The sequence below is a fragment of the Bos javanicus genome, chromosome 18 (assembly GCF_032452875.1).
Source record: "Bos javanicus breed banteng chromosome 18, ARS-OSU_banteng_1.0, whole genome shotgun sequence".
In the NCBI taxonomy this organism is placed as follows: Eukaryota; Metazoa; Chordata; class Mammalia; order Artiodactyla; family Bovidae; genus Bos; species Bos javanicus.
The window spans coordinates 1,781,262-1,799,692 of record NC_083885.1 but is presented as its reverse complement, the minus strand read 5'-3'; the positions used below and the strand labels follow the sequence as shown (position 1 = coordinate 1,799,692).

Genomic DNA, 18,431 nt, shown 5'->3' with positions numbered 1-18,431 from the left:
TGTACATCTGGAAATTCTTTGTTCATGTACTGCTGAAGCCCTAGCTTGAAGGATTTTGAGCATAACCTTACTAGCTTGTGAAATGAGCACAATTGTATGGTAACTTTGAACATTTTTTGGCATTGCCCTTTGGGATTGGTATGAAAACTGACGTTTTCCAGTCCTGTGGCCACTGCCGAGTTTTCCAAATTTGCTGGCATGTTGAGTGCAGCACTTTAACAGCATCATCTTTTAGGATTTGAAATAGCTCAGCTGGAATTCCATCACCTCCACTAGCTTTGTTCGTAGTGATGCTTCCTAAGCCCCACTTGACTTGACACTCCAGGATGTCTGTCTCTAAGTGAGTGACCACACCATCCTGGCTATCCAGGTCATTAAGACTACTTTTGTGGAGCTCTTCTGTGTATTCTTGCCACCTCTTCTTAATCTCTTCTGCTTCTGTTAGGTCCTTACTGTTTCTGTCCTTTATCTTGCCTATCCTTGCATGAAATATTCCCTGATATCTCCAGTTTCCTTAAAGAGATCTCTAGTCCTTTGTGTTCTATTGTTTTCCTCTATTTCTTTGCACTCTTCATTTAAGACGGCCTTCTTATCTCTCCTTGTTATTCTCTGGAATTCTGCATTCAGTTGGGTATATCTTTCCCTTTCTCCCTCACTTCTCTTCTTTCCTCAGCTATTTGTAAAGCCTCCTCAGACAACCATTTTGCCTTCTTGCATTTCTTTTTCTTTGAGATGGTTTTGGTCACTGCCTCCTATACAATGTTACCAACCTCCGTCCATGGTTCTTCAGGCGCTCTGTCTACCAGATCTAATCCTTTGAATCTGTTTGTCACCTCCATAACATAAGGGATTTGATTTAGGTCATACCTGAATGACCCAGTTCTTCCCTGGTGGCTCAGATGGTAGAGAATTCATCTGCAATCCAGGAGACCATGTTCGATCCCTGGGTCAGAAAGATTTCCTGGTGAAGGGAATGGCAACCCACTCTAGTATTCTTGCCTGGGAAATCCCATGGACAGAGGAGCCTGGCAGGCTACAGTCCGTGGGGTCACAAAGAGTCAGAACAACTAACACTTTCACTGAACAGCTTAGTGGTTTTCCCTACTTCTTGATCATGCACGCAGTAAGCCAAATAATGCCTATACCAGCCACTGCCTAAATTTCCTTGTGCCCTTTTAAATTCCTCTCTCCCCAGTAAACTACTGTCTGCTTTCCATCCCTGTGGATTAGTTTGGATTTTCTTGAGTTTTAAGTACATGGAATGACACAGTTCATCCTCTTTCTTCTGGGTGGTTTGGTTTCTTTCAGCATAATTGTTTTCAGATTCAGTCACTCACGCTGTTGGGTGCCTCAGTAGTTCATTCTTCTCATAGCTGAGTAGTATTCCATTGTGTGATCTACCATAATCGTTTATCCGTTCACCTGCTGATGAACATTGAGATTGTTTCTAGCTTTTGGTACGCGTAAATAGAAATTCAGTGGATTTTTGTATGTAGATTGTGTCCTGCAGCCTTCCCTGGTGGCTCAGCTGGTAAAGAATCCTCCTGCAATGCCGCAGACCTGGGTTCGATCCCTGGGTTGGGAAGATCCCCTGGAGGAGGGAACAGCCACCCACTCCAGTATTCTGGCCTGGAGAATTCCATGGACTGAATATCCATGGGGTCACAAAGAGTCAGACATGACTGAGTGAGTTTCACTTCACTTCACTTGGGTCCTGCAACCTTGCTGAGCTCTGTTATTAGCTCATCTTGTTCTCAGTTTTAGGGACAGAGCATTCAGTCGTTCATCATATAAGTTTCTCATAGACGCCCTTTTGCAGGTTGAGAAAATTCCCTTCTCTTCATAGTTTGCTGAGAGATTCGTCGGGAGTGGAATGCTGGATTTTGTCAGAGGGACAAAATCTACGGCATCTGCTAAGGTAATCATTGGTTTTGCTTTTTAGTTTGCTAATGGTGGTGGGGGCAGAATTCACAACGCTTGATTTTCAAATGTGAAACCAACCCTTCATTCCTGGTACTGCCTGTGAGATTAGAGTAGGACGTGGGAATTGGTGCCTCTGGAGAATCAGGGGCCTTGTCCCTCAAGGAGACCAGGTTCTGTGCCCAGGCATGGGGAGAGGGAGGGAGGGGGCAAAGGGCAAGGGCGGGGAGAACCCGAACGTCAGACATAGCTGCCTGCACCTGCCACCGCAGGGGAGCCGCCCCAGGAGCGCCAGCGCCCCAGTCAGCCATCGGCAGTTCCCCACTGTGCGCGTGCGGCTTGGGCGGTCCCGCTTGCAGCCTCTCTGCCGGATCTCCCGCACCGCACTTGCCTCTCCGGGAACTCTCGGCCTCTGTAAAACAGAGCCTGTGACGGCTGGGCAGCCGGAGCGCGCAGGGACCAGACCCAGGAGGCCAGTCTGCATTCCCGAGAGTGTCGTGGAAACGACCTAGCAGGCCGCGAGCTCCTTGGCACTTCCCTTCTCCGTGAAATGAAGGTAATGGTGCTTCCTCCCAGGGCTGCTCTCTTCAGTGAGCCCATGGTGACAGACCACTTAAGTAAGTCAGATAAAAGTAGCCAATGGACGATGTTCCAAGCCAATGCCCCTTACTCGCCAGCTGCTGCTGGTGGCTGATTCTCTCAGCCTTAATCTCCTCACTTAGAAAATGGAGATAACATTTTTACGAGATGTGGGCACTGATGACAATTCAGTGTCATCAGGCAAACGGATGAGTGAGCACCTGGCGCAGTTCCTGGCACGTGGGAAAAGCTGGGTAACGTGCAGGCGTCTCAGGCGCCCAGAGCCGGGGTGGCTGCGATGGAGCCTGTCCTGGAGCTGGAGGAGCCACAGAGGCAGCCAGGGGCAGGAGGGTACCCTGGCCTGGTTTAAGTGTGCAGTGCTGTGCACTTGAGTGATACTGTGCCATGGAGTGGCACTCTCAGCACCCCTGCCAGACTGGCATGATCCTTGTGCCCCACCCAAGTACCAGCAGGAAGGGGGAGGCTCAGAGCTAGAATTGGAATCCGGATTCCCTTGGTCATTTGGGAGGTTTGTGCCTGTCTAAAAGGGGATGGATCTCCCCAGGGCTGGTGCTAACTCTGGTCCCACGTTGAGGGAACCGGGAGAGGAGAAAGGAATCGAGTAGCCAAGGAAACCCTTGGTGGATTCTCTCCTTCCCCATCTTGGCCTTGGGCTGGGTTTTTCCTCCAGCTTCTTAGGCTGAGTGTTTAGCTGACCTAGTTCTCCTTCTCTATTGGCATTTCAGCATCTGACCCAAATGCCCTACTCACACAGATGTTGTTCATCAGATGTTACCGTCTTCTGGGTGCATTAGGCTCTGGGGACACAGTGATGAGGTCAGAACAACACTCATTCTTATGATTACAACATAACACCCATGTGAACACAGTTAAAATGGTGGCAGAGACCAGTGCCCTGCAGAAGTGCCACAGAGAGTGTGACAGGGAATGACCTGGGCTGGTCAGAGAAGCGTACAGTGCTGTGCACTTGGTGTGCCTGTGATGTTTCAGTTGAATAAGGAGTCAGCTGGGCAAAATTCTGGGGTGGGGCATTCTAGGCAGAGGGAATAGGCAAAGTCCTTAAGGAGGAGTCAGTCTGACCAGTAATGCAGTCAGTGCGTGGACGGTGGGTGGAGCTAGGGGAGGGGTCACCTTGCAGTGTGGGGCAGGGGAGGGAGCTGTGAGGACTTACTCTAAGTACAGATTCCAGGATTCTTCTGAAAATGAAAAAAAATGCTTGTATTCTTTTCTTATCTTCTGTCTTTTGTGATTTAGAGGGCCTCTTGTTTGGAAAGATATTTGAGAGTCTCTCAGAACTGGAAGTATTGGCGCCCATCAGGTTGCCTTTAGCCACTGTTATTTCTACTCCTGAACTGCCACGGACAGTAGACCTCATGATGTTCTCTAAGCCACCTTGCCAGAGTTACTTGATGGGGTCATATCCCCTGGCAAAGGGTATGAAAGCCCAGCCTTCTTGCCCTAGGCTGGGAGGACTCTGATGTTATTTAAAAATGCTCTAGACCTTCAAGACATGCCTTTCCCTATCCTCTCCCCTTGCTCCTTCACCTAAAGGTTTCTCTGGAAAGCTTGACCTCAAAAACTCATGTAGAACTGAACCCCTGTCTCAGGTTCTCCTTCTGGGGAAACCAAACTTAAGCCACCAGGGACCGTGTGTTTTTTGGACTAGAAATTGAGGTTCTGGGATTAGAACCTTCCAGCTCTGAAAGTCTTTAGAACTGTGTGACTTACTCAGTCACACAATAGGTGATTGGCAGAGCCAGGCCCAGGAAGGCATCAGGGGTGGGGGTGGGGCCCGCTGGTGAATGTGGTGCAGAGCCAAGGTCGCAGCCGTGGTCTACCAGTAGCTGTGCTTTCTGCCTTAATTGCTCCGGAGACTTTATGTCCAGAATTCCACCTGCTTCCTCCTATGTTAGAGTAATTCACCCTGAAGTATGAAAGATTGGCAGCTCAGAGACAATGCGTCTTGAAAAGAAGATACTTGTAATAAATCTATAATTCAGTGAACTTTTTGTCAGGGCAATAGAGTGAGTTTAGTCAGCTCAGTCGTTCAGTCATGTCGGACTCTTTGTGACCCCATGGACTGCAGCATGCCAGGCTTCCCTGTCCATCACCAATTCCTGGAGTATACTCAAACTCATGTCCATTGAGTTGGTGATGTCATCTAACCATCTCATCCTCTGTCGTCCCCTTCTCCTGCCTTCAGTCTTTCCCAGCATCAGGGTCTTTTCAAATGAGTCAGCTCTTCACATCAAGTGGCCAAAGTATTGGAACTTCAGATTCAGCATCATTCCTTCCAATGAATATTCAGGACTGAATTCCTTTAGGATGGACTAGTTGGATCTCCTTGCAATCTGAGGGACTCTCAAGAGTCTTCAACACCACAGTTCAAAAGCATCAATTCTTTGGTGCTCAGCTTTCTTTAATAGTCCAACTCTCACATCCATACATGACTACTGGAAAAACCATAGCTTTGACTAGACGGACTTTTGTTAGCAAAATATTGTCTCTGGTTTTTAATATGCTGTCTAGGTTGGTCATAACTTTTCTTCTTAGCACAGTTCTGTTGGTTTGAGGTCATAAGTGAAAGTGAAAGTGTCCGACTCTTTGCAACCCCATGGACTGTAGCCTACTAGGCTCCTCCATCCATGGGATTTTCCAGGCAAGAATACTGGAAATGGGTTGCCATTTCCTTCTCCAGGAGATCTTCCCGACCCAGGGATTGAACCCGTGTCTCCCTCATTGTAGGCAGACACTTTACCAGGGAAGTCCATTTGAGGTCATATGTGTGTGTGTGTGTGTGAGTCACTCACTTGTGTCTGCCTCTTTGCGACCCCATGGACTGTAGCCCACCAGGCTTCTCTGTCCGTGGAATTCTGCAGTGGAGTGGATTGCCATTCCCTTTTCCATTTGAGGTCATAAGGGAGCCATATATCAGGAAATTCCTCAGCTTTCCCAAGGATCAGCTTCCCCACCCCATTTCTACTTCTCCTCACCCTCTTCTCCCCACAGTCAGACCACACATGTTGAGAAGCACTCTGTGGCTTCTTCAAGTTTCAATTGCAAGGCCTCTCAAAGGTTTGAGTCGATGGAGGGGAAGGTGACTCACCTAAAGAAATAATTTGGCCAAAAGTGCATTTTGGAAAAGAACAGACTGGTGATTTGAGCTAAGCTCCCTGGCAAGTGATTGGTTTCTCAGAAGTGTAGAGGGCTGTGTATGATGTAGTAAATTTCCATACCATTATCTAAAGAGCTGGTGTCCATTGCTGGCTGAGGCAGGCTTGTGTTATAGGTCTGGGGATGGCAGGTAAGGCTGCCATCCTGAGGAATGGCAGCCCCCCTGGCAGGGTTTCACTTTTCTGTCCAAGTGGCCTTGGGTAAGTCATTTACTTTTTCCCCATACAGTTTCCTTGTCTAAACAAGTAGAGCTGGATAGTCCACAGTCTTGGTCCTCAAAGTGTAGTCTGCCGACCAGGAGGATTTACAACACCTGGGAGCTTGTTAGAAATGCAGAGTCCTGGGAATTCCCTCCAGTCCAGCGGTTAGGACTCTGCACTTTCACTAGCAAGGGCCTGGATTCAACCCCCTGGATGGGAAAGTGAGATCCTGTAAGCTTCATGGCATGCCCCACTACCCTAACAAAAAAAAAAAAAAAGAAATGTAGAGTCCTGGGAATTTTCTGGTTGTTCAGTGGTTAAGACTCCGTGCTTTCACTAGTCTGGGAGAATTTCTGGTTGGAAACCACGATCCTGGAAGCCACATGGTATGGCCAGAAAAGAAAAAAAAGAAATGCTGAGTCCTGGGTCTCACCCTAGATCTTATAAATCTGTGTTTTAAGAAGATTCCCAGGTCATTTGTATACACATCTCAGTTTGAAGAGCCCTGCTCTGGAACAGACCACTCAAATGTGGTCCTTAAACTAGCGTATCAGCATCACCTGAGCTTGTTAGAAATGCCAGTTCATGGGCCCCAGACCTACTGAACGACAGCTCAGGGTGGGGCCCAGGAGCCTGTGTTTTAACAGCCTCTCCAGGTGATTGTTAGGCACACTGACCTTTGATAAGTGCCCTTCCTCAGGTCACATTGATTCTAGCAGAGGTTTGGCTGTTGTATGTGTGTGTGCTAAGTTGCTTCAGTCATGTGACTCTCTGCGACCCCATGGACTGCAGTCACCAGACTCCTCTGTCCACGGGATTCTCCAGGCGAGAACCCTGGAGTGGGCCGCCATGCCCCTCTCCATAGCTGTTGTACATACAGGGCTTGTTTGGTGCCATTTTGTGGTTCTGGAAACACTCACATACCCGTACTCCACGGCATTTCTGGGGTGTCTTTAGCTTTGCTTTGCCAGAGAGAAAACTGAAGTTTAAGGGAGGTTAAGTGAGTTGCCCAAGATCTTTCTATCTCACAATGTTTTTCGATAGTATTATTGACACAAGATGTTTCTGGCAATGTGAGTTAGCTATTAACATGATAATAAAACTCCTTGTGAATATTAAACATTACCTGTTGATAAATGACAGAGGCTGTTTTCTTACTGGAGTATAGTTGTTTACAATGTTGTGTTAGTTTCTGCTGTACAACTAAGTGAATCAGCTATGTATAGTACATATATCCCCTCCCTCTAAAGCCTCCGTCCCACAGCCCCCACCCCCGCCACCAGATAGACGCTCTTGGAACATGAGCTGGAAAAGATTTTGTGGGTCTTGATCAAGTTTTTGGAGCTCGTGAACTGCAGCTCTTCTTTTCTTGTTTCTTGTTTTGAATCGTAATACATTCACATGGTTTAAACATCATATGACTTTTAATAAATTAAAAGACGCTTACTCCTTGGAAGGAAAGTTATGACCAACCTAGATAGCATATTCAAAAGCAGAGACGTTACTTTGCCAACAAAGGTCCATCTAGTCAAGGCTATGGTTTTTCCTGTGGTCATGTATGGATGTGAGAGTTGGACTGTGAAGAAGGCTGAGCGCCGAAGAATTGATGCTTTTGAACTGTGGAGTTGGAGAAGACTCTTGAGAGTCCCTTGGACTGCAAGGAGATTCAACCAGTCCATTCTGAAGGAGATCAGCCCTGGGATTTCTTTGGAAGAAATGATGCTAAAGCTGAAACTCCAGTACTTTGGCCACCTCATGCGAAGAGTTGACTCATTGGAAAAGACTCTGATGCTGGGAGGGATTGAGGGCAAGAGGAGAAGGGGACGACAGAGGATGAGATGGCTGGATGGCATCACTGACTCGATGGACGTGAGTCTGGGTGAACTCCAGGCGTTGGTGATGGACAGGGAGGCCTGGCGTGCTGTGATTCATGGGGTCGCAAAGAGTCGGACACGACTGAGTGGCTGAACTGAATAAAGGACTGCTGCTGCTGCTGCTGCTAAGTCGCTTCAGTTGTATCCGACTCTGTGCGACCCCATAGACGGCAGCCTACCAGGCTCCCCTTCCCTGGGATTCTCCAGGCAAGAACACTGGAGTGGGTTGCCATTTCCTTCTCCAATGAGTGAAAGTGAAAAGTGAGAGTGAAGTCGCTCCTCCATCCATGGGATTTTCTAGGCAAGGGTACTGTAGTGGCTTGCCATTGCCTTTTTCGTAATAAAGGACTATAGTCAAAGCTTTTCTGTCACTCCTGTTCCATAGCCACCCAGTACCCTCCTCCCCTAGAGAATGGTTTTTAGTTTATTGGATTTAACCTAATTAATGCTGATCCTTTACAAAGCTTTGGAATCTCCTGATATAAGGCTACCCTCATGACCCCCCAAATCTCTGGACTTGCAGTATATGCATTTTCCCAGTTCACTTTATCATCCTGACAAAAAGTCCATCAAATCGGTTAACAAGCATCTTCTCTTAAGGATACACCATCTTGAAGAGGTTCTGAGCTGCTGCTCTTGGATGCGTGTGTGTGTATTATTCTAATACAGCATTTCTTTATGCAAATACAAACGTACATAGATATATATGTGTGTTATATATAGCATATATTAGCTGTGAAATAGCGTCCGTATATATGTCTGTATAATGCTCTGTCACCTCTGCCAACACAATTTACAAAATAGAATACACGGCACTGTTCTGAGCCGTGCTTGTTTCAGTGAATATATTATGCAGCTCTGTTGTGTGATAACAGTTTCCACTCTGCTATCACAGACACTGCTGTATACGTGGCATTTTGCCGGTGCTTATTCTATATGCAGGATAAATTCCCAGAAATGAGGTTGCTAGGTGTCTGTATTTGTAGTTCCAAGAGATACTGCCAACTTGCCCTCCTTAAGCTGGTGCCAGTTTGCACCTCGACCAGCTTTGGATGAGAAGCTACTGTTTTCTCACATCTTCGCCAGCTTGTTAAGTTGTCACATCGCTGGATTTTTACCAATCTGATAGATGAAAAGCAGTTTCTCATTTGAGTCTTCATTAACCTGGAATATGTTTACAGGCCATTTCTATTTCTTTTTCTGTGACTGTTAATACTCTTTGCTTGTTTTAAAAATTGGATTGTTGCCTTTTTGTTTCTAGGAACTGAGTATCTATTAGGGAAGGATGGCCTTTTGCCTTGATAAAAGTTGTGTCCAATTTACTGTTTCTCTTTTATTGATGGTTTGTTGGTTCTGTTTACACATATTTTCATTTTTTGCAGTCAGATTTATCAGTCATTTCTTTTATGGCTTCTCGGTGTTGAATCATAGGTACAAAGGTCTTCCCCGCTTCAAGATAGCATGTTCTTTATTTTCTTCTATGATTTTACATTCAAATTTTGATCCATTTGGAATTTATTTTGATGTATGCTGTGAGGTATAAATCAACTTTTTTTTTCAGATGGCTATCTCTTTTCTGCTGAATTGAGAAGCTATTTTAATCGTAAACTGTTTATCATAAGCTTATTTTCTCATATATATGTAAGTCTATTTCAGAACTTGCTTCTCTTTTTCATTGGTTTCTTTGACTATTCATGTTCACTCATGTTCACACTATTTTACTTGCCATGGTTTATAATATTTAAAAATATCTTTTAGTATATTGAAGGGCTGCTCCCCTTATTTTTAGATCTCTTTCAGGCTGTTCTTATTCATTTTTCTATTTGAACTTTAAAATCTGTTATATAATTACCTTCCCATGTGTTGGTGTTTTTACTGGATTTGCTTTAATAAAAACTGAAGTATAACACACATATAGAAAAGGGGACTGATTGTAAGTACGCGGCTTGATGAACTATCACACAGAAAAGCGAACCATGCTGGAGCAGTACCGGCATGGAGAAGCCCCGCGCTGGCCTCCAAGCAGTTACTGCCTCACCCTCTTACAAAAGGTAGTTGTCATTCTCATTTCTTCTGTCATTCTTCTGGTTTTGATTAAAAAAAAAAAAAAAACTTTATGTAAATGGATTCTTTTGTATTTGGCTTCTTTTGCTCAATTTGTGAGTTTTTTAAAATCTGTTCTCCTGCTGATGGACATTTAAGTTGTTTCCCAGTTTTTGGCTATCATGAATAAAGTTGCCTTGAATATTGTAACATACTGCTTTTGGTGTCTACGTATGTATGTGTGTGTATATATATATAATTCTGTTGGGTATTTGCTTAGGAGAACTTGTGCATGGGATATGCACGTGTTTCAACTTCAGAAAATACTGCCAAACAGTTTTCCAAATAGATATGTAACCATTTACCCTCCTTCCAGTAGTGTCTGAGAATTCCAGTTATTTTGAGTTCCTGCAACACTTGATTTTGTTGGTCGTTTGGATTTTACTTACTCTGGTGGTAATTTAGTGTGGATTTAATTTCCTAAAGTAGCAATGAGATTGTGTGTGTGCTCAGTTGCTCAGTCATGTTAAGCACTTTAAAATATGAGTTTGTTGGCCATTTAAATATTTTGTTTCATAAAATATATTGGGATTGTTTTAAATGTATACATTAACTTTAGAGAATGGACATATTGATGATGTTGAATGTTCTTATCCAGGTACATGGTGTAACTTTCCATTTGTTTAAATCTCCTGTGTCCTTTAGTTTGTTTACAGTTTTTTTTATGTATCTTGCACATTTTTTGATAGGTTTATTCCTAGATACGTATTTTTTGTGGAGTCTTTTCTAACTGGCTGTTGTTTGTAGTAGTTTCTCAGTTAATTCTTGTAGCCATTTTAGGCTTATAATTATTTCATCTATAAATAGAAATAATTTTATCTCCTCCCATCCAGTTCTTTTTTAGTTTTTTATTGAGATATAATTGACATATAACGTTGTATTCATTTTAGGATACAAACAAAATCTGATATATGTATATCTATGAAGTGATTACCACAATAAGTTAGTTAACATCACGACAAGTAGCTATAATTTTTTCTATAACAAGAACTTTTAAAGATGTATTCTTTTAGCAACTTTCACATAAACAGTACAGTATTGTTAATTAGGGTCACCATGCCGTCCACTGTATCCCTTCATCCAATTATTTTCTCTCTCATTTCTTTAGCGTGTCTAGTTGCAGTGGCTAGGACCTCCTGCACAGTGATAGTGCACATAGGTGTATTATTTCTCTCTTTAGTTGGAATGTGTCTGTTGTTTTCTAGTTAAGTAGAATGCTGGCTTATAACTGAGATTTATATATTTTATCATATTAAGGAATTATCCACTGAATCCTACTTAAGGATTTTTAATCAGGATAATGTGTTTTTGTTAAAAGCTTATTCAACATTTATGGATTTCCTGGGGTCTATCGTTATGTTAAGTTTCTGAGAGCTCCTTGGTGGGTTAGTGGTTAGGATTCTGGACTTTGACAGCCGTGGCCCAGATCCAGCCCCTGGTCAGGATCCCCTGGGCCACAGCAGTGGAAGTGTTGAGTCCTAACCACTGGACTTCCAGGGAATTCCCTCCATTTGGTCTTTTAATGTGCGTGCCACCCTACTGGAGAATCTTCTTTGAGTCAACAACTACTGTGGACTCCTCTGGAGAGGATCTCTGGACATGTACAGAGTCAGGACATACGGTACATGTGAGCTAAAGTGTCCTTTCCTAAGGGCTTCCCTGGTGGCTCAGACAGTAAAGAATCCGCCTGCAAAGTAAGGAACCCTTTGTCTGATTCTCTTTTAGGAGACCCAGCTCCACATTCCTTCCTGGCATAATGGACAATAGGAACTGGGGTGTGGGGAATCCCCTAGAGTGGCCCGGTGCTTTCACTGCCGTGTGCAGGGGTTTGGTCCTGGTTGGGGAACTAGGGTTGTGCAAGCTGCATGATGCCACCAAAAGAAAAATTTAAAAAAAGCAACTGGTTTTTCATCAAGTTGGGAAAAAATGCCTGATTCTGATCTTAGTCTTTTTCAGTTTAGCTCTGTAGTTGTTTGGTTAGCTTTCATCTCAAAATAAAACAAAACATTCCAAACCCCCCAAAACAAAATTAAACAATCTTAATCCTGTCCCACTCGGTTATGTTTATATAGTGCTTTAGAGGATGTCCCAGTGGACCTTGGGACTCACTGCTCTAATGGTTCTCAAGAAGGGGAAAAAAGCTGAAGGAACTCTGGATCTATAACAAACCTTTGGGTTCTCAGTCGCTGGGAAAAAAGCTGAAGGAGCTCTGGATCTATAATAAACCTTTGGGTTCTCAATCGCTGGGGAATGCAGTGCCCAATCCAAAGAAGAGGCATCCACTTGGCAGTGTGGCCTGGTGGCTAAGATTTCCAGGCCAGTTTGTCTGGGCCCAGATCCTTCCTCTGTGTACTACTGTGTGACCTCAGAGAAGTTACATCACCCCTCTGGTCCTCAGTTTCCACAAACAAAAAATAAAGATAATAGTGATTCTATCTCTAGCCTTGTTGTGTGGAATCAGTGAATTCATGCCTGGCAAATTCTGCAGCCATAAATATGGGGAAGCTGGAATGGGTATTAGAGCATCCAGTGGGGATTGGACCAGGTGGTCTTTACATTCAGTGATCTATCTGACCTTTGCTGACCCTAATCCTCATGCAGATATCTGCTGGTGTCCTTAGACAAGTGAAAAGTTCTCAGGGTCAGGGTCTTCTAAGATGAAGCAAAATAATGAAATAAAAAGTCCCATTTTCTAAGTGTCTGGGCTACAGAAAGCAAAGGAATCAAAGATTCTTAAAGGTTGGCATTCCAGATAATAAATCTGTGAGTTACTGAAAAGTTGGGTTAAGGCGCTTGGCCCCTAACCAGGCTTTTCTGCAGCCTTTAATTCTGAGGCTTGGCACTCCCTAAAAAGTGGGTTGGTTCATTTTTGAATGGGGCATCTGCACGGTGGCTCTCCTGGGTAGTACTGCCTATAGTACCCAAATATTTGTGTTTGAGAGAGTGAAAGAGGCATTTTGCTGTGGGCAGAGGAAATAGATGCAGATAGTGTTTGATTGTAAAAGGAAGAGCCACTGGGAGGGAGGGACCCCTTGGGCAGTGCCTGGCTTCTCTCATTAAATGTGGATTCTGAGCAGCAGGGTCTTGCTGTCCTTCAGGTATTCTGTCTAATATGGTGAAACAGAAGCCAGGTTGGAACCCTCATCACCAACTTGCTGTTTCCAATGAGTTATTTGCAATTTTTAAAGCTATAGTAAAATTACTTAAAAGGCACAGACTTTAAACATTGTTTGATGGTCTGTTAGTTTCCTAGGGACTACTCTAACAAAGTACCGCAAATTTGGTGGCTTTAAGAGTTTTCTCTCATGGGTCTGGAAGCTGGAAACCCAGAATCAAGGTGTCCACAAGGCCATGATTTCCTTGACCTTTCACTGCCTCTTCCTGGCTCCTGGTGGTTGCTCGCAGCCACCGTGGCTTGTGGACCTGTTTTCCTGATCTCTGTCTCGGTCACCACGTTGTATTCGCCTTGTGTGTCTTATTTTCTTATAAGGACATCAGTCCTTGGATGAGGGCCTTCTGTAACCTGGTATGGACTCACTCTAATTTAACTAATTACAGCTGCAAAGACCCTATTTCCAAATAAGGTCACATTCTAAGATTCTGGTGGACATGAATTTTGGGGGGACACTTCCTCCCAGTGCAGATGGCTTTTGACAATTGTGTATACCCAGGTGACCACCACCCCAGTCAAGAACCAGGATATTTCCATCACTGTGAATTTGCTCATGCCCCTTTCTGTCCTGACTCTGTAACTGTAGATTATTCTTGCATTCAAATAAATGGAATTACGTAGCGTGTGCTCTTTGGTGTCTGTCGTCTTTTACTGGCAGTGTTTTTGAGAGCCATCCATGTTGTCGCATGGATCAGTATTTTGTTCCTTTTTCTTGCTGAGCAGTCTTCCGCTGTGTGATTATACCAGGTTTGTATATCCGTTCTGTTGACGAACATTTGAATTGTTTCAACTTTTGGGACTACATATAATTCATGATACCAATATAGTAGCAATGCATATTCTTTTTGTTGTTGTTTTTGAGCACATGGCTCTTGGTTTTTCTAGGTTGATACTAGGAGTAGAATTGCTGCTTCATACAGCAGGTATATAGCTCATTTTATTAGAACTGCCAGTCTTCCAGAATGACTGTAGGCCCCCAAGGGTAGTGTGTCAGAGCTCCAGTTGCTCCATATTCTCATGATCTTGGTTACTTTCTTGGCAGTATTTTCTTTGGTGCATAGAGAGAGTAGACCTCTGCACGTTTCTATCCATGAGCTGTAGAGCTCAAGGCCCTCCAGCTAATGATCCGCTTCACTCCTTTCGTTTTCTTTTTTGTCGTGTTGCTCCAAGGAAGCTTTTGGGCACCAAGGTCTGCTGGAGTCCCTTTGTCAACGGTTACTTTTTCTGAGAACAGCAGAAGTATGAGCCCTCCACACTCTGTTCTTTCACCCTTGAGTCTCTTTGCTCATTGGAGGTCAGAGTTTGAAGGTCAGAGGTTGGAGTCCTTCAGAAGGACATCAGCAGCTTTCAGGAGCTGTTCAGAATGTTCAGGGGTCCCATGTGACTAGTTCCCACACTGGATTTCTTTCTTTCTTTCACAATCGAGTATTTTCCTCACAGATCTCTATTGATGGTGCTAAAGCAATAGCAATAAAGGGAATAATTCAAGAACAAAAGAAAAAGCTTCAGTTTTCCAAGACACATCTTTGCTGCCTTTTATAATAGTGAATAATAATTATTATAGTAAATACTGAGCTCATGGATACCGTCCCATGTTCTAAGTTTTCTATATATGGAAACTGGTAAATACTCCCGTAACCCTTTGAGGTCAGAGTTTTGTCTCAAGGCCATTCTACAGATGAGGAGTCTGAAGGAAGACAAGAACGCTCATGTTGCCTAAGGTAAGGTGGAGCCGGAATTTGAACACAAGATTCTAGCTTCAGAGTCAGCATCTTACCTGCACATTTTTTTCCTTAGGGTCATTCACATTTTGGAAGCCTAGACACATTTATTTAAAAGGGAAACATTATATCACTATCACAAATGGGAGATCCATATCACTTGCCATAGTAGATGATAACTATAAAAAGAAATACTCTGATAACAGCATTATTCTAACTTATTCCTGTTATTCCTCACCCACAACACCATTTTTTTTAATGGTTTGTGCTTTTGAGTCAAATATAAGAAAATTTTGCCCAATTCAAAGTCACAAATATTTTCTCCTAGAATTTATTTAGTTTTAAGTTTTACAATTACATCTATCATCCATTTCAAGTTATTGTATGCATAGTGTGAGGTAAAGGCTATGCTGAACTTTCTTTTTTAGGGTTATGCTTATTTTTTTTAAAAAAATAAGGATTTCCGGGACCTCCTTGGTGGTCCAGTGACTAAGACTCTGTTCCCAATGCTGGGCCCTGAGTTCGATCCCTGGACAGGAAACTAGATCCCATATGCCACAGCCAAGAGTTTGTATGCTGCAATGAAGACCTGACACAGCCAAATAAGTAAATATATATATATATTTAAAATAAGAATTTCCGGTAGTTTCTACAGCATTGGTTGAAAAGACTCCCTTTTTCCTGCCTTCTTTGAGTCTTGCTTTTCTCAGGGAATGGGAAGATTAATTCTCGCAGTTGCTACAAGGAGAGAAAGGTATAATCATTTTGCTACACAGGATGTAAACTCATTGGCACATGGTCAGGACTCAATAAACAGCAGTTCTCAGATTATGCTAAGTGCTTTCCTGTTGTTTGGCATTTAGATTGTTTCCAGTTTTCTTTCTTGAAGTGTAAACAGCAATGTAGTGGATATTCCAAGTGTGCTGCCTTTTTTTTTTTTCTTTAAAATTACTTTAGAGTATATTTACAAATCTTAATCCATTCTACAGTTAGTGTCAGAAGCATATACCCCTACCAGAAGCCAGAAGCCATGCATTGCTTTTGAATTAACTCTGCTTCTAACCAGAGGGAGCTCCTTGGGAGGGTTAAGAACTGAAATCATCGCCTTCTCTGGCACCGCCCCCCCCCCCACCAGTTGGTGGTTTTTCATCTTCCCTTTAGTGGAACACACTCTTCAATGATACTGTTTTCTACTCATTTGTTTACCTGTTTGCCTTCCCTACTGGTCTGCATCTGTCTTACTGGAATCACTACTTGCCAGCTCCCAGCACAGTGCCAGCATGTACTAGGTCCTTGGTGAATGTTGACTGTAAGAGCGGCACGCAGTGCGGCGCGACCCAGCGGCTGGGTCTGCGGACTTCCCTCCGCCTTCTGACAGCAGTGTTCTTCTAGCGCTAGTGCTTTGGTTCCAAGGCATTGCGTCATCTGGATAGCTTTCTCTAAGTGTGGGTTGTGTGCCATTAGTTAATGTTGGATGGTGTAACAGGGTACTTGTATCCTACATTAAATAACATTGAATTTCAGAGTGAGGACATTTCTTTTCAGTTCTTTTTCAACTCTTCTTCTCTAGGACAAGATTTCTCAGTCTCAGAACTATTGACATACGGGGGCTGAAAAATTTTTTGTCATAGGGCGGCTGCCTTGCGCGTGGTAGAATGTTTGCAGCAGCCTGGCCTCCACCCATTACTAGGTGCCAATAGCACCCCCACTCCCACCTGTGACAACCAGAGTTATCTCTAGACATTGCCAAATGTCACCTCCAGGTTGAGAACGACTGCTCTGGGAAAAAGACTCATTCTGGTGCTATTGTATTTCGAACACCCCTACAGCCCTTGCCAGGGAACTCCCTGGAGGTCTAGTGGGCTGGACCAGTGGACTTAGGACTCTGCTTTCACTGCTTAGAGCCCAGTTTCAATACCTGGGGCTGGGAAACTGAGATCTCACAAGCCTCACGGCCAAAAACAAACAAACAGAAATCCTTGCTAATACTTCCTTTCCAAAAAAGAGAGCACTTCCCTAGCTCAGCAGCCGATGCTTTCTCACTTGAACTTACGTTATTTTACTTTCCTTGATGTTAGCGTCTCATTTTGGCGAGTGAGAACTGTTTTTCTCTCAGTGTTAAGTGTTGTGGAGTTTTCTTTACGAATCAATTTAAGTAAAAAGTTGAATGAATATAGAGAAACATACCTCAAATATGTAGATGTGATCCAAATAGTGCTGTGCTAGATACCTGCTTCTAAGGAAACGCTGAGTCATGCATCTTCCTGTTTCACAGCTTCTGTCGGCAGGCAGGTTTTCATGTTTTGCTTCACCTAAGACAATACTCCAGCTTGGGAGATGCCCTAGGGAGCTGGTGTAGTGCCAAGCTTCCCAGATGTGCTGACACGGATCATATACATGCAGCACCTATCAGAAGTGTACCGCCCGCTTCAAGCATTTGATCTGTGGACCCAGGAGTGAGTCTCAGTTGATAAAATCATTCAGGTGCTTTGGATCACAAGGGTAAAGGCCGTGCATGCCTGGCTGCCAGCCAATCCTTTTCTGAGAAGCTGGTATTTGAAAACAAATCATGCAAGGCTGGAGACTTTCTGATTTAATAGGGATCAGATGTGGGAAGAAAGCACAGTATGTCATATTGTGACATATCGTATTTCATTTCAGACATCTTGGCAGAGCTGCCAAGCTGCTACTGACTCTGCTTGCCTCATGGGAAAAGGCTTGATCAGATGGCAGTGTGAGTGAGAATATCACACTTAGCAACCCTTGATGAATGAGTCTAGACATTAAGCATCAGTGGCTACCAACATCAGAGAAGAGTGGACCTGGCACCACCTGTAGTTGTGACAAAGGATTTAAACTTTGTCTGGTCCAGTCTGCAATGTGCAAAAGCACAGGACGGAGGGACGTGTTGAATTGCACCACGAATGCGCAACCAGAAAGCTAGACCGGGGCACTCTTGGACACGTATCCTGGGTTCTTTTTTTTTTTTTTTTTAATTTTTAAAAATTTATTTGGCTGTGCCGGGTCTTCGTTGCTGCATGTGGGATCGAATTCCCTGACCAGGAATTGAACCCAGGTCCTCTGCAGTAGCAGCTTGGTGTCTTACCCAGTGCACCACCAGGGAAGTTTCTATCCTGGCTCCTTTAGCAGATGGATTGTAAAGGGAAGAATGGAATGGAGCAGAAATCCTGTGGGTTAAAAGAGGATTCAAAGATATATGAATTTTAAAAATGGGCAAAGCTAAAACCTTTACTGTCTAGGGAAGCACGCTTGGTTGATAAAACCAGAAAGAAACCTGACAGATGTTTCTGTAGTAGTCAGGATGGTGGTTACTTTTTGGTAATTGAGATGGGACTCATGGAGAGCCTTCTGGAGTGGCCTACTAGGTTCTATTCCTTGATTTCATGGTAGATATAAGATTTGATTATCTTATAATAATTCATTAAACTATACATTTTTTTCTGTTACTTCTATATTTTATTTTAAAATAGTTTTAAAAAAGCAAGATGTGAGAGGGGACATATGAATACCTATGGCTGCTTCATGTTGAGGTATGGCAGAAACCAACACAATATTGAAAGGCAATTATCCTTCAATTAAAAATACATAAATTAAAAAAAATGCAGGGTGCAAAGGAATATGGGTAAAATGCCACCTTTGTAGGCAA

At 43.6% G+C, this 18,431-nt stretch overlaps 1 protein-coding gene across 11 annotated transcripts in view; it reads left to right on the top strand.

Annotated features, from left to right (window-relative positions):
* Window positions 1-18,431, top strand: part of IL34 (interleukin 34) — a 59,845-nt gene that overhangs the window by 14,934 nt on the left and 26,480 nt on the right. For 5 of the 11 annotated variants that reach the window (XM_061386693.1, XM_061386694.1, XM_061386690.1 and 2 more), the window contains one exon: window positions 1,847-1,918. The exons of 3 other annotated variants lie outside the window; for them this stretch is intronic. The gene's annotated coding sequence lies outside the window, so the exon portion shown is untranslated. Of the gene's footprint in view, window positions 1-1,819; window positions 1,919-2,226; window positions 2,477-18,431 lie in introns of those variants that run through there. 3 more of the 11 variants (XM_061386692.1, XM_061386689.1, XM_061386687.1) reach the window with 2 other exon arrangements.